The sequence below is a fragment of the Saccopteryx bilineata genome, chromosome 6 (genome assembly GCF_036850765.1).
Source record: "Saccopteryx bilineata isolate mSacBil1 chromosome 6, mSacBil1_pri_phased_curated, whole genome shotgun sequence".
Classification (NCBI taxonomy): Eukaryota; Metazoa; Chordata; class Mammalia; order Chiroptera; family Emballonuridae; genus Saccopteryx; species Saccopteryx bilineata.
In genome coordinates, this window is record NC_089495.1 from 21,953,802 (window position 1) to 21,968,801 (window position 15,000).

A 15,000-nucleotide genomic window follows, 5' to 3' on the forward strand; every position below is an offset into this window, starting at 1 on the left:
AGGAGGAAGTTACCCAACCATTCCCCCAGCCTCGGGAGGAAGTCAGTTGTCTGGTCAGTGTCTTAGGGAAAGAATCTGGGTCAGGTGGCTCAGCTGTTCCTGGTTCTGTTCCAGAACTGCCTGTGGGCAGAGCAGGTCAGCCGGTGTCCCGTGCCTACAGAAGCCCCGCCCCTTGGGAGACCTGCCCAGCGCTGCCCTCCGGGCACTGCAGAGGTGAGCAGTCAGCTCAACCCTCGGGCTGCAGACCCACAGCCACACTCACTGGCCATCTTACGTGTTAGAAGGGTCTCCAACTGTTGACTGTATCTTTGTCTCTACAAATTCTAAATCCAGATGGAGAAACTGGGTGTTATCTATCAGCCCCTTAATTCCCAAATAGCTTCAGCATTCAGAAGAAATCCTTTACCGTTTTGTATTCTAAGCACCTGCCATCCAACACGTGTGTGGGTGTGTGCGCGTGCACGCACACACGCGTGTGCACACACACATTTCCCCCTTCCGTTTTAAAATTTCTAGTTATTGCTCTCTTCTTCTCGAGACCCCCGGCACCTTTTAACGCATCAAGCTGGATTACCCGGCCTGAAAGGGCTCCTGGCTTCTTTCCACTGAGGGGAAACATATCATTGATGGGGGGGCATGGAGCACGCCCCTGCTCAGATAATGTGGGTGTGTCTTTCAGCATGTGGCAGGTAGACCGTACTGAGTAGTCTCCTGGTGAAGCCCCAGGGCTCTCAGAAGCCACCTCCTCTCTTTCAGGCCTGTCCTCATTTCCATTCAAGACTCCTGAGGCCATTTTTGTCAACCTTGACACCAGGAGCTCTGCTCTGCCCTGTTGGATTGGCCAGTCATTTACAGAACAGAACCATTTCTGGCATGAAACTACCACCAAGGACACAGACACCTCCACAGGCAGGTCAATGTCGGGTCAGATAAGCACAGCCTGGTATTTTCAAGTATCTGCAGTGGCTGGTCCACAATTGGTCGCTTTTGTGCACAAGGCTGGGCACCCCGATGATTTTCTGACAGTTGCCAGATCCCGGGGCTCTGCTGAAGATAGGAGGGAATGCTGCGTATGCCGTTCCCAGTTAACACGTGGTTCCTGACCCAGTGGCAGCATTCACTCAGCTGCCAGAGCCCGTGGGGGCCCGCACAGGGGTCTTCACTTAGCCCTCCCAGCTCTCCAACACCGAGACTTGCTGAAAGCCTTCAGAATATATTTACTGACGCTTCGATGGAAATTCATTGAAGGGGTCACACAGTGTCCTTGTGCAGGGTGTGGGCGATGACACCCAGGAGTTGTGCAGCGCCCAGCCAGTGAGGTACATGCAACAGCCCAGGGGCGTGGGGGCCGCCAGATGGTTGACTGCATGTCCCTGGGGAGTGGCCTCACAGGGCCACCTCGCCACAGCCTGGGCTTGATTGTCACTTTTGGAGGTGTTCCCATCTCATTAGTGAGGAGGTTAGAGTGGCACCTTAGCCATGCTCACACAAGCTTCTGTGATTCAAAATGAGAACCACACCAGCCCCTCAGCATGGACAACCGGGGTTGGGACACATTCTCCCTGAACAATGCTGAGATAAGCATCATAGACGCTCACTTCCTCATGCTCCCAGTTCTGTGGCTGACTATCCCTTTTCTGATGGCCGTATCATTAGAGATGAAGAAACAACATTTCTAAGTCTGTGGTAGTACTCAGTTCTGCAGCGTTGATGGCAGACTCTCTTGATGAGTTTGCAGATCTTGAGATCTTGTGAGCAAGTTGTATAGTTTAACTCATAGGGTACTGTCAGTCAAATAAGTTTATAAATATGATATATATGTTTTCTTGCTTATAGTTTGCATTGGGTGTGGGGGACAGGCTATAAGCAGGCAAAGTTATTATAGCCTAAGGCTTAGTTTTAAGACTAAGCCTTTCCCGCCGTTTTAATACAAAGATCTTTTCAAAACTAAGCTTTTCCCCACACCCTTAACTGTTGCATGATGTGGGATGGTGCCCTCTTATGAAGAATCCCATTTATGCCTCACTTAAGTGGCTTTGTATCAGAGACTTCCTTATTTATATATTGGCTTAAAGGTTTGGATTTCTACACTAAAAAATGGGGCAGACCGGGGACTTGCTCTCTCTCAGTTCCTGAATTAGCATTGCAGAGGAGAAGCAGCCAAGGTGGTGGAGTGCTGAAGGAGAAGCCACTTTGTGCAGAATTTGTGCAGAGAGAAGGAGATGGGGAATAGATGTAATAAGGCTGGTGAGGTAGAAACCTTTGATTCTAGTAATACTCGGATAAGTCAGTGGCTTTGGGAGCCCTGAATGGAAAGGGAAGTGTTTTCCCACTGTGTGTTTTTCTCGCCCTCTGGGTGCAAACTAGAATTAAAGGTAATGGTCCACCAGTCCTTGGCTCCGTTGTTTCATTGTCATCTGTCTGAATCAAATGTGAATCTGCACGGACCAGGCAGCTGTGATGATGGCCGTGGCTACTGGCTTTACAGGTAGCAACCTTAATTCCAAGTCCTTTGGATAACTTTGAAGGACCCAGTTTATACCAATCCCCAAATATGAAGATGCTACTGAGGCTTGCTAGCATGTGTCTGTCCCACCATTCACAAATGCCTGAATACACCATGTCCTCTCCCCATTCCACGCATTAACTGATTTACTGATGGTATACCTTCCATCTGACTCCTGCATCCTCCGAGCCACACACAGCTCAAGTTCCACTTCCTGCAGGAAGCCTTTCCTGACCATCCACCCCATTACTCATCTCTTGTCCTTGCAAAGTCTATAATACTTAGAGATAATGGAATATAATTTAGCCCTTAATTGGCTATTGGCTAGTATTGATCACTGTCTCTTCCTGCATGTTTTATTTCACCAATTAGATTCTAAGCCATATAAGACTAGAGAATGTATTTCACATTTCTTCATCCTCCCCCATCATGTCCAGGATGCTGGGACCATTTAGAGGAACTGTATAAAAAGGTGCACAGACCATAGAGGAACTGTATAAAAAGGTGCACATTCAATACTTCTTTGGTTCTCCATACGTTCCATGCATCTCAAATCCTTGTCCTTTAGGGAGCCTTGCTCAGTCACTTTGCCTCACACTGATTTCTCCTGCCTTCCCGACCACCTATTGTTTTCTGAACCATGCATTTTGTCACCCGGTTCTGTTCCACCTGAATGGCTTAAACTGTGAGTTCTATCTGCACAATTGCAGCCTGGGTTCAGGTGATGTTAGCTCCCAGCTGAGGCGGCACCTGGCAAGACAAGGACACAGTCAATGTCTGTTGTTGCACTGAAGGTCAGTTCCCCCCCAACCCCCAATGGAAAGTTATCCTCTCAACCGCACTATCATTATCTACTGAGAGGCAGGCTTTTAGCATAAGGTAGACCTGGCCAGGAGTCCTGGAGCTGTCACTTATGAGGTGTGGCAGTAGGCAACACCTCCCCTAAGCTCTCTTGACCTCCATTTCCTCATCTATAAATTAGGGGTAGTGTAACATCCCCACCATACAGAGCTATTATGAGTCTTAAGTGCCATCATCCACTGAAAATATAAAGCATGTGAATAGGAGTTACAAGAAGGGTCTTTGGAATCAGACTACGTGGTCTTGACCAAGAGACTTAATTCTCTAAACTGCAGTTTCCTATTCTGTATAATAGAGATAATCATGTGAACCTCATGGATTTCTCTTGGGAATTATGCCAGATAATTAGGTGCTTATATGTTATTATTAATAATAGTATCGGTGGTAACAGTAGTGATATTAAAATACTGTTATCACAGGAACTGGCGCATGGCAAGTGCTCCCTGACGGTCATCTTCCACCATGCTAAGACTCACGGTCCCTCTTGTCCACATCTATCACCTATGCAGCTCAAAGCAGAGCTTGCAGCTTCATCCAATCAACCAACTGAGGATGGAAAATATTTGGAAAAAATGTTACATTGTTGCTGATGTGTACCATGTAGCTAGGCCGGAGCTGGCTGTTCGTACTGAACTTGTACCAATATTTTTTTGGCCATATTTCCTCAACAATACAGTAAAACACCCCCTTACTTAGCACTTACATTGTATTAGGTATTGTAAGTAATCTAGAGCTGATTTAAAGTATACGGGAGGAGGTGCATTGGTTGTGTCTTGAGCAGCTGCAGATTTCGGTACCCACAGAAGGTTCTGGCACCCATCCCCCAGATACCAAGGACGACTGTCCCATGGACCAAGGCAGTCCTGGGAAAGCAGAGGCCGGACTTGTCCCGTCACACACTTTCTCTCAGCCCCACCACCAACTTATCCTGACCTCTGACTCCTCACTCCTACAGATGACCTGTGATGTTCTTTCTCCAGGGCAGCATGTAACAATTTATAACAGAATAAAATCTGCAAGATTCCTCCTTTAGCAGAAATTTTGACCACAGCGTTTTCCCTAAAGCACAGCTCAGAGGGAGCCTATGCTACGGGGAAAGTAGGTCTCCAGAGGAAATCTATGCACTTCACAACACGTTAGATCAGCGGTCCCCAAACTTTTTACACAGGGGGCCAGTTCACTGTCCTTCAGACCGTTGGAGGGCCGGACTATAAAAAAAAAACTATGAACAAATCCCTATGCACACTGCACATATCTTATTTTAAAGTAAAAAACAAAACGGGAACAAATACAATATTTAAAATAAAGAACAAGTAAATTTAAATCAACAAACTGACCAGTATTTCAATGGGAACTATGCTCCTCTCACTGACCACCAATGAAAGAGGTGCCCCTTCCGGAAGTGCTGCGAGGGCTGGATAAATGGCCTCAGGGGGCTGCATGTGGCCCGCGGGCCGTAGTTTGGGGACCCCTGCAGATGATCGCGCTTTCAGGAGCTTGGGGTAGCATGTCCACTCCTGTGCCCGCGGACGGCTTCCTGTGCCGGCTGTCAGCGCTGTGCCTGTGCGGGATGGTCCGGGTAATTCCTCCCGGGACGGCGACCTTCCACCCTGCGGTCCGGAACCCATGCCATTGCCCTCCCACCTCGCAGTCCTTCATCCTGTGCAGCCAACGCCAGGATCTACAAATGAAGGCTCTGCGCTCCGAGCCCTGGCCAAGCTGAAACCTTTAGTACATTTAACTTCTGAGATTCTCCCTTCGATTTCTGACACTTACGGTATGTTACTCAAGGGCTATCTATACATTTTAGGTAGTGATTTTAACGGAACTAAACCGATGCCACACCTTACTCCTCCAAGGGGGCTGCTCTCCTGGGATGATGAGACCCCCGTATCCTCACTCCATCAGATTAGCTGGGATTTGTGGACGCCCCCAGCCGAAAGGAGAGGTGTAAGTGCGCGGTATTGCTTGTATTTTTACTGTAGCTCATTCTCACCCACTTAGATTTCAGAAAATCAAGGCCACTTAATGGTATGGAGGGCACAGTCGGAAAGCTGCAGAGGCTATAGGACTTAGAGGGAGAAAGCAAGTCCAGATGTAACAAGGGGCCATTCTAGAAGCTTCACCATAGCTAGACCATTTAATGTGCTACAAACCCAGAGGCAAGGCTAATGAAGAAACACAGCACAAACTAGTTAAAGCCATGATTAACTGGTAGAGGAAGGGAGGGATAAAGAGAATATTAAATCACTGATAATTCCAAAATGTATTTGCATTTTCCTATGCAATCTAGTCACACCCAGAAGCACATAGGTAGGTCTCCAGGGTCACAGAGTGACATCTGTTGTTTCAAGAGGCTGCCTGCCAACTAGGAACACATCAGGGACCCGGAGCCAGGTTTGGAAGAGGTGTGGGGGAGACTGATTCAGGAGGTCTGGGGGGGGAGGGGTTCTCCTCCGGAATTTCAACAGACACCCCAGGAGGCTGTGAGGCAGGTGGTTTGTAGACCACACTTGGAGAAACTGTGAAGTAGATGACGCCAGGATTTTTCAGCTGTATATAATATACACACTATCTATAAACATTCTGCTCTTTGTTTATCTTATGCGTTCACAGCCTCTGTGTACATATGCAGGAGAGACCTCACCTGATCTGTCTCTCTTACTATGTATGGATTCCACATGTGCCTCATTTACAATAGAGCAACTGACTTTATAAGTTTTCAGGAAAATCAAATAAATACAGTGTATGGATTTGGGTGTTTTCTTTCCTTACTTGGCCCTGAAGAAGAAAGGACAACCAGAAGCATAAACACAACTCCACATCTTGAGAAGCAAACACAAGCGTGTCTGCGTGTTTGATTGCAGGTCCCATTTCAATCAGGTGTCGGGATCTTGTCAAGGCTTCTCTTGTCCTCTCAGCCTCCAAGCTGAGTTTTGACCCCCGAAGACTGATGCCTTGCGGAGGTCCCTGGCACCTGGCAGTCATTATTGCTGTGCCCTGCCCTGCCCAAGTGGAAATGACTTTTTCTTTTTTAACTTGGTCATATCACATTTATTATTTGAGGCAAGAAATGTTTGGAAATGAATTGTTTTTTTCTTCTAATCTTTCACCTGCAGGGATGGCAAGTAAGTTTCAGTTCATGAGCCGATGGGACCATTTGGGGGAGGCTCAGCAGAGCAGTGGGCGGGAGGGGTTCTGAGGCCCCATGGCCTCTGGAGGAGGGAGTGTGATCTGGGTCCCTGTGGGGTCATTCTTTTATCACCTAGTTTCCAGTGCAGCGCGGGCTTTCTCTTTCAAAGACGCACACATCTTTTATGCATAATTTTAGAACTGGAAGAGAATTTGTTCTCTCTTTTTTGTTCTTTTTTAGATTCCACATGTAAGTGATACCAACTAATTTCACTCTGTCTAGCTGATTTCACTTAGCATAGTGCCCTCCATATTCGTCCATGTTGTTGTGACAATTGGCAAGATTTTCCTTATTTTAAATAATTCATTATGTAGGCACATATGTATAGCTCATACTTTATTCATCTATCTATAGGCAGATACTTAGGCTGTTCCATATTTAACTAATATGAATACTGCTTCAATGTAAAGAGATTTCTTCAACATAGTGGTTTCATTTCCTCTGGATGTATACCCAGAAGTTGCATACTGGGTCACATGGAAGTTCTATTTTTAATGTTTTGAGGAACCTCCATACTGTTTTCCATAGTGGTTGTACTAGTTTACATTCACACCAACAGTGTATAAGAATTCTTTTCCTCCACATCCTCACCAACATTTATTATCTCTATTCTTTTTGATAACAGCCATCCTGACAGGTATGAGATGATATTATGGTTTTGATTTGCATTTCTCTGACAATTAGTAATATTGAGCACTTACCTTTTCATGCACCTGTTGGATATTTGTGTATCTTCTTTTGGAAAATGTCTATTCAGACCCTTCGACTATTTTTAAATCAAATTACTTGTTTTTTTGCTATTGAGTTGTAGGAGTTTCTTATATACGTAGATAATAGCCTATTATCAAATATATGGTTAGGAAATATCTTTCCTCATTCCATAGGCTGCCTTTTCATTTTGTTGATTGTTTTCTCTGCTGTGCAGAAGTCTTGTAGATTGATGTAGCACCACTTGTTTATTTTTGCTTTTGTTGCCTATACTTTTCATATCATATTTTTAAAAAAACATTGCCAAGACCAATGTCAAAGAGTTTTTTCCTGTATGTTTTCCTCTAGGAGTTTTAGAAAGTCTTTTTTTGTTTGTTTGGTTTTTTTTTTTGATGTTCTACCGTTAAGTCTTTAATCCATTTCGAGTTAATTTTTGTAAATGATATAAATGGCATTCTCCGTGCTTTGGTAGCTTGTCAGGGATGCCGTACTTCAGTTGGATTCTTTCACCTTTAATCAACATATGTATATGTTTGTCAAGTTTGCTGATTCTAGAGCTATATATACTCATGAACCGATCTACAACAAATAGCCTTTACCCCCACAAAGTATATGCCTCCTTCAATTGGGAGGAAGAAACTCAGTGGAAACAATTTTCCCTAGAGCTTGCTATACACTATTACAATTCATTGGCTTTGGGGGGGGGGGATGGGAGAGGATTAAATAAAATGGAAATAAATATAATGTTCATCCAGCATTTAACTTCTTTGATTTCAGACAGGCTGACCTAGTGGTCAGAACCCAGGTGGTAGGAATGGAGTGAAGCGAGACAGACAGGAAGGAAGGGAAGGGAGTTATAAGTGGATGAAGCTGAGAGAAGCAGTGAGCTACTGGGCAGTCAGTCACACTGTTCTCATAGCATTTCTGTTGCGTTGTTCTGATTTAAAGAAGAATTGATACAAAAATGATGCTCCAGCTTTTTAATTTAGTGAATTTCATCTAGGACCAAATACACCTGACAGTAGCCTGCCTTTTTAAAATGCAAACACTAAACTCAGATTTATTAATGTTCACATTATGAATATTTAAATAAGGCTATCCCAATGGAATCATTGTGCATAGAGCTAATGCACTTACATTTTTAATGAAGTGAGTAGTCAATCATTAAAAATAAAATATTCATATGAATTGTTAGACTAATTGATTGGGGGAAAATATTATTGTGTAAGCGATCAGAGATTTAAGAAAAATGAATAGAAATCAAACCACTCAATTATTATCAGCCCTCGGCATTAAGGAAGACTCTGTCTAATATATTGCTTTTCTTTATAAACAGTTGTTTTTCTAAAATGTCTAAAAAAATAATCATTGTAAATTAATCCTCAGATAGCAAATGTGAGTCAAAAAATAAAGCGATCTTGAGCAGCAGTACTTGGCTGCTTAGTTTCACTACAAAATATGGGGGAGGGGATGGAGGAGAGGGAAGTAATTTTCTTTGCCAGTCAGGCTCCAAATCTGCTTTCTTCCCCGGATTCAACATAAAATACAGTCACTCAAACAGAAGATGTCTTCACTGAATTTCAAGATACCTTTACTCTTATCAAGATGTGAATAATTGCAACACCGTTCAAAACTAAAAAACATTAGCTATTGGTGTTTTTATTCTTTGACAGTGTGATATTACAGAGAAATTATTCCTCTGTCATTGTTCAGCTCAATCATCATATAATATATTCCTAATCCTTAATTGTCACTTGTATTTTTTTTTCCAGTTTCCTTGGATTATCAGTGTCTTTGTTTCTGGTTTCTAAGAGTTTGTTTATGAATGCATTTCTCATGCCTTGCAAATGAAATACCATGCTTTTTGTTATTCTTTTACTGCGGCGTTTTATTTTTTTGGTTGTACAAAAGTTGTGCATTGAAATATAATCATGTTCTATTTTTTTTAAAAGAAAAATGTGCAAATAATTGTAATTTTAAGTCACTTTAATGATTACTAGTTAAACCTTTCAAAGTCTTTTTTTTTAAGGTGGAAAAATTATTATGTAAAGCAATACCTGGCATTCTTTCTTCTAAGTGTAATTTTCTGTGTTTGATTGTCTTAAAGTGAGGTGTGCCTTTCCTTGAATTAAAGGTTTAGGCTTAACTACTAAAGGCTGCTCAGACCTCAAATTCTTTTTAGCGGCTGAATCCATCAAAGAAGAGCCTCGATCTCACCGCCACCTCACGTTCAGTTAGGAGTGAGCTGCTAACCAGAAAAGGCAAACAGAGTTATAGCTCGTTCAGGAGAGGGCTGAGTGCAGATCTCTTGCTGGAGACCTCTCACTTGGCTGTCTGATGAAGAAGGCACGTGTGGAGTCAACAAAGCACGAGGCCAGCAAGGTAGAGGTCGGGCTCAAAAAAACCCCAACAAAACATAATGGAGAAAGCTAATTGTTGGCATTTGGTAGAAATAGAGATTAGAGGGGTGACAGAACTGAGGCTATTGGAAGGGAAATGGTTGAAATGATGCACTAGGAAGGAGAAACAAAAAGAGGAGGGAAGTGGGAAGAACCAGGTATGGGAGAAGCAAACAGGCAGAGTGAGGAAGCAAAGACCCAGAACTTGGCAATTAGTGTCATTTAGTGCGATATTTCTCATGCATACAAATCCCCTGGAAGCTTGTTAGACTGCAGATGCTGAGTCCATTTTGCATTTCTACCAAACTCCTGGAAGAGGCTCAGAAGGCCAGTCTTGAATGAGTTTGGCTGTTGATCGCGACCTAACCCAGAATGCCTCCTCTGATCTTTGTTGTAGGGAAAATGGAGAATCGGGTCCCTGTGCGGGCTCGTCAGGATGGGCTGAGGCTGGGGCCGGGACCTTCCATCAAAGCTTTAGACAGGAGACGGCAGGTCTCTACACCACGTGTTGGCAATATTTGCTGCTCTACCAGCCTTACTTACTTAGAACTGCCAGAAAGGCCCTGGGAACTGTCAACAGAGCCACAGGAAAGTCAGTAAGAAAAGGCTAACAGACCCCTGAAACCAAACAAACTGGTCTGCCAAAACGATAACCAAGAAAACTGTTAAAGCAAAAGGCACTGTTTGTGCCTCGGGTGACACCTATCCAGAAATAGAAAAATCCCTTCCCTTCCATCCTCTAGACTAGAGCCTGAGAGTTTCAACCTGCCTGGAGAGCGGCAGGCTGCACTCTCCCCTGGAATGGAGGGCCTCTCAAGCCTCTCAACGAGGAGAGGTAACTCGAAACTCCCTACACCTGGGCCCCTTCACCTCTGCAGACGCCCTCTCCACCGTGGGAGCCTGGGCAGTTGCCGGCTCCTTCAAACACCCTGTTCACCCTGGTTGTTGAGTTGCCCACCTGTTTGCTATGACTTAGAGATTTAAATTTCTGAACACTTTACAGATTGGTTTATAGTCATTTGTATTAAGCAATTCTATATTGAAAGACAAAAATAGACGTCAATCCCACTCGTCCAGAGCACAGAGCGCACAGCAAGGTTGGAGGATCCCATTCGAATCCGCTGGAATGCGAAGAATGTCTGTGCCAAAGAAAGAATTAGTTATTGAGTGCCTGTTGTGTACCTAGCAATCTACTAAGTGCTCTGAAGGGTTTAAAAGAAGATGAGAACCCCCTTGTGCAGGAGCTTAGAGTCTTATAGAAAGAAGATAAGACATGCAAACACAAACCCACTCGAGTGAAGCCGAGGAGCCAGTTAGAGAGAGCCTGCGCGGCCACAGGGCTTCAGAAGAGAGAGGTCAGCCTCAGCATGGTGGCGCTGAGAGCAGAAAGGAGGGGCGGGATGTTAACGTGAGATGAAAACAGAAGGGAATTCCGGCGGGGGAATGCAGGTGCAAAAAACTGCAGAGACCTCTGCGGGGCCTTGATACTCTACTGCAGCCCCCCAAGAGGGACCATCTTTGGGGGTGAAAAGGCTAAGTGGTGTGGTGGGATCTGAGATCACATGAAGACAAGTGTCTCCTGAGCAGCCAGCACGTGACTAGACACAGTAACGGCTATTCAGTCAGTGACAGGCGCCACGGTGCGGCACGCAGCGAACCACAGACCAGCCCGTGCAGATGCTAACACGCCCAGCTGTGGGCAGTCAGGCTCTGAAGATGAGACAAAAATGGGTTCCCACTGTAACTGTGGAAAAAGCATAAATAACGATTGTGGCGTGGCAATTTACTTAAGATATTCACGTCTTATTTGCTTTTGCTGCTGAATGGAACAAAAAATATATACAGTACTGTATTAAAGAGAACAATGGAACAAAAATATATACAGTACTGTATTAAAGAGAACAATGGAACAAAAAATATATACAGTACTGTATTAAAGAGAACAATTTCCTTCTCAATCTTTTTAGAACAACCACCGTGTATCATCAAACTCAGACTCCCTGGGTTTTCAAGGCTTTCAGAAGCAAACCTTGTCCAGCTTTGGGAAGATCTGACCCACTCTACGTTATACTGGAGTTGCTGGAAGGGGAGGCCGTCTACATCCACATGTCCTGAGCTAAATCAGACCATCACATTATGCACAGTGTGATAAACATCGGATTCTTGGGAACTCAACCAGGGCCAGGAACAGTGGGTGTGTCTGAAAAGAGAAGAAGACTTCACCCAGAAAGGACTGACATTAGGGCGGGTCTTGAAGGATGAGGGGGAAGCTGCCCAGGTGGCACAAGGTAAGGACTTCAGAGCCGTGGTGAAATCCCTGTGGTAAGAAAATAATGTACCATGAATTTTAGTTGAGACCTGGGGCACATGAGGGGCTATGACAAGAGGGGACCATGGGAAGGTAAACAGGACAAACTAAGAGAAACCTTGAACATGAGTCAGAAGAGTTTAGATCCCGTACATGTTAGACAGAGGTGTTCAGTCATGACTTTGCTGTCAGGCTTGGATAAAATCTGATCATACACACATAATACTGGCAAACTGGTTTTGGGCCATGTTAGGAAAACAGTGATATCTCGGCCTAAATTTCCACTAGATATCTCTGTCCTCACTCAGCTGTCCCCTGAATTGGGTGATGAAGGAGTCAATGGAGGCAAGTAACCACCAGTGATTTGTGATTTTATTACTACCAAGTTATGTAGTGTTTGTCAAGGGGCAACTTCCCTGAACCTCAGTTTCCCCTGCTGCAGTAGGAGGAGTAATGCTCATTTTGGCACAGTAAGCTTGGAGGTTCCCCCATTGACGATTCCTGAGTGGTTCTTGTGTGCCACTCACATGCACCATCTACCTACTCCTTCAACTGCCTAATGAGATGGGCTCTGTTATCAGCCCTTTTCCAGTTGAAGAAACCAAGGCTCAAAACAGTTACATCATTGGCATAAGGATATGCATGGCTAATAATTAACGGAAGTTTATCCCAAGTCTGTCTGTTTCCAAACACTTAAGCCATACCCAAGCCTGCAACATGTCACACCTCCACGATGGTCATTTTTAACCATCACCATTTCAAAGAAAACCTCACACTCAAAATTGTTTCAAAGTACTTTTAGGGCATGACCTCATGCTGCTGGGTAGGAACACAGGATCGTCTGATGCTGACCGAAGACCTTGTAATGCGCTGGGTTCACTCCTCTCTCTTCACACCAGAGGAGATGCCTGCAGCCAGGCTGTGGACTCAAAGTCATGGCTAGTCCTAGTAGTTGCTGGTCCTGTCCTATGTTTATATGTTTCAAGTGCAACGTATGACATAGGAGATCGGGTTTATTGCATTCACTCACTTCTATTTCTTTACAGTCAAGAGCCATTTTCTTCTGGCTTCCTTTATAATCCCACCTTTCACAGCGACATTGAAAATAAATATCCTGGGAACTTGGAAGCTGTGGGTCAGGCAGGTGTCTCGAAGCCAATTGACAGATCCCAGCAAAGATCTGGATTCTGATGTTTCCTGGGAGGAGGTTTGGGCATGTGTTGCTTCAGGGGAAGTGTTGGAAAACAGTTTTCTGATTATTAAAATGGATATATATTTTTTATGATTTTAATTTGTGTTTACATAGATTCAAGTGTCCCACCGAATATATCTCCCCCCAATGCCTTCCCGCCCTCCCTCAGGGATTTGCTGTCCTGTTCTCTATAATGCTGTGTTGTGTACTATATATAATTTCATTAATCTCTTTCCCTTCTCCGATCCCATCTTCTCTTCTACTCTCCCTCTGACCACTTTTCCTCCGGGGTCCCTTTGATCCCGCCTCTGCCTCTTGTTCTGTTGCTCAGTTCACATTGTTCATTGGATTCCTCAAATGAGTGAGGTCATATGGTATAAAATGGATATATTCTCTAAGAGGAAAAAGTGGTGATATTAAGTCATAAAATTTGCTTGAAAAATTAAGACAAAACACTATCAAGAGTCTTAAAACTACTCATACTCTTTAATTTAGTGACTCATCTCTACAAATGCATTTTAAGGGAAAAATCTGAAATACACAGCGATATATAGACATGAATGTTCATCTCAGCATTAGTCAAAAAAAATTTTTTTAAGAATAAAACTAAAATCAGCTTAATGGGTCAACCTCAGAGCAATACTGATAATGCAGAATATTATGAAGCCATTAAATATTATTCATAAATGAGTTCATGAGGCAATGCTTATTATAAAATTTTAAGCAGAAAAAAAGGATGAAGCAATCCAAATAGCATGACCTTAAAAATGTTAAAAAAAAATGCATAGAAAGTAGAGAATGCACCAGAATGCTAAAGGAATTCTTGATGGAAGAGGTAAAATTATAGGATTAAGAACGTTTTTACCTGACTCTGGCAGGATGGCTCAGTGATAGATTGTCAACCTGACATGTGGAAGTCCCGGGTTTGATTCCCAGTCAGGGCACACAGGAGAAATGACCATCTGCTTCTCCACTCCCCCTTCTCTCTCTCTCTCTCTCTCTCTTCTCCTCCTGTAGCCATGGCTCCATTGGTTTGAGCGCATTGACCGCAGGCGTTGAGGATGGCTCTGTGGAGCCTCTACCTCAGGTACTAAAGAATAAGTTGTGAGCATGGTTTCAGATGGGCAGAACATCAGCGCCAGATGGGGGCTGCCGGGTGGGTCCCAGTCAGGGCGCAGGCAGGAGTCTGTCTCTCTATCTCCCCCTCTCTCACTTGGAAAAGAAGGAAAATTTTTTTACCTTTTTCTTTAAATTTATCATACTTTTCCAAATTTTATACAAGGGAATGAGTTTTTCATATATATATTTATATATATATGAAATATAAATATATTTATATTTATCATACTTTCTTTAAATTTATCATACTTTTCCAAATTTTATACAAGGGAATGAGTTTTTAATATATATATATATATATATATTTAAGAAACTATTTTTTTTAAGCACAATAAAAAGGTGACCTCTCATGAAACACCTGTTTTATTTTCCAGTTAGAGCTGTCATCCTACATTGACATAAATCTGCATATTATGGCTGAGAATGGACAAGACTAGTTTCAGCAGCCTGGGAACTGGTGGGGCAGGCCTTTCTAGAGCTGTGGCTCAGAGGAGGAAATCTGTCTTCTTAGAGACAGGATGGAGAGAGGAGCAAGCATCAAGCAGGCATCTTGCCTTAAGGTGGAAGTGATTTTCCCTGGAGAGTTAACAGATGTTCAAACAACTACTGCAACCTCTCTGTTAAGCTCACACATTGAATGACCCAGACTCCCAGCTCCTAGTCCAGTTTGGTTCCACTGTCCAAGCTGCCTCCCTAGCTTTGAAATAGATGTCT

At 43.7% G+C, this 15,000-nt stretch overlaps 1 pseudogene; it reads left to right on the forward strand.

Annotated features, from left to right (window-relative positions):
- Nucleotides 1-10,039: 10,039 nt before the first annotated feature.
- Nucleotides 10,040-10,651, forward strand: LOC136309266 (securin-like; annotated as a pseudogene).
- The last annotated feature ends 4,349 nt before the right edge of the window (nt 10,652-15,000 follow it).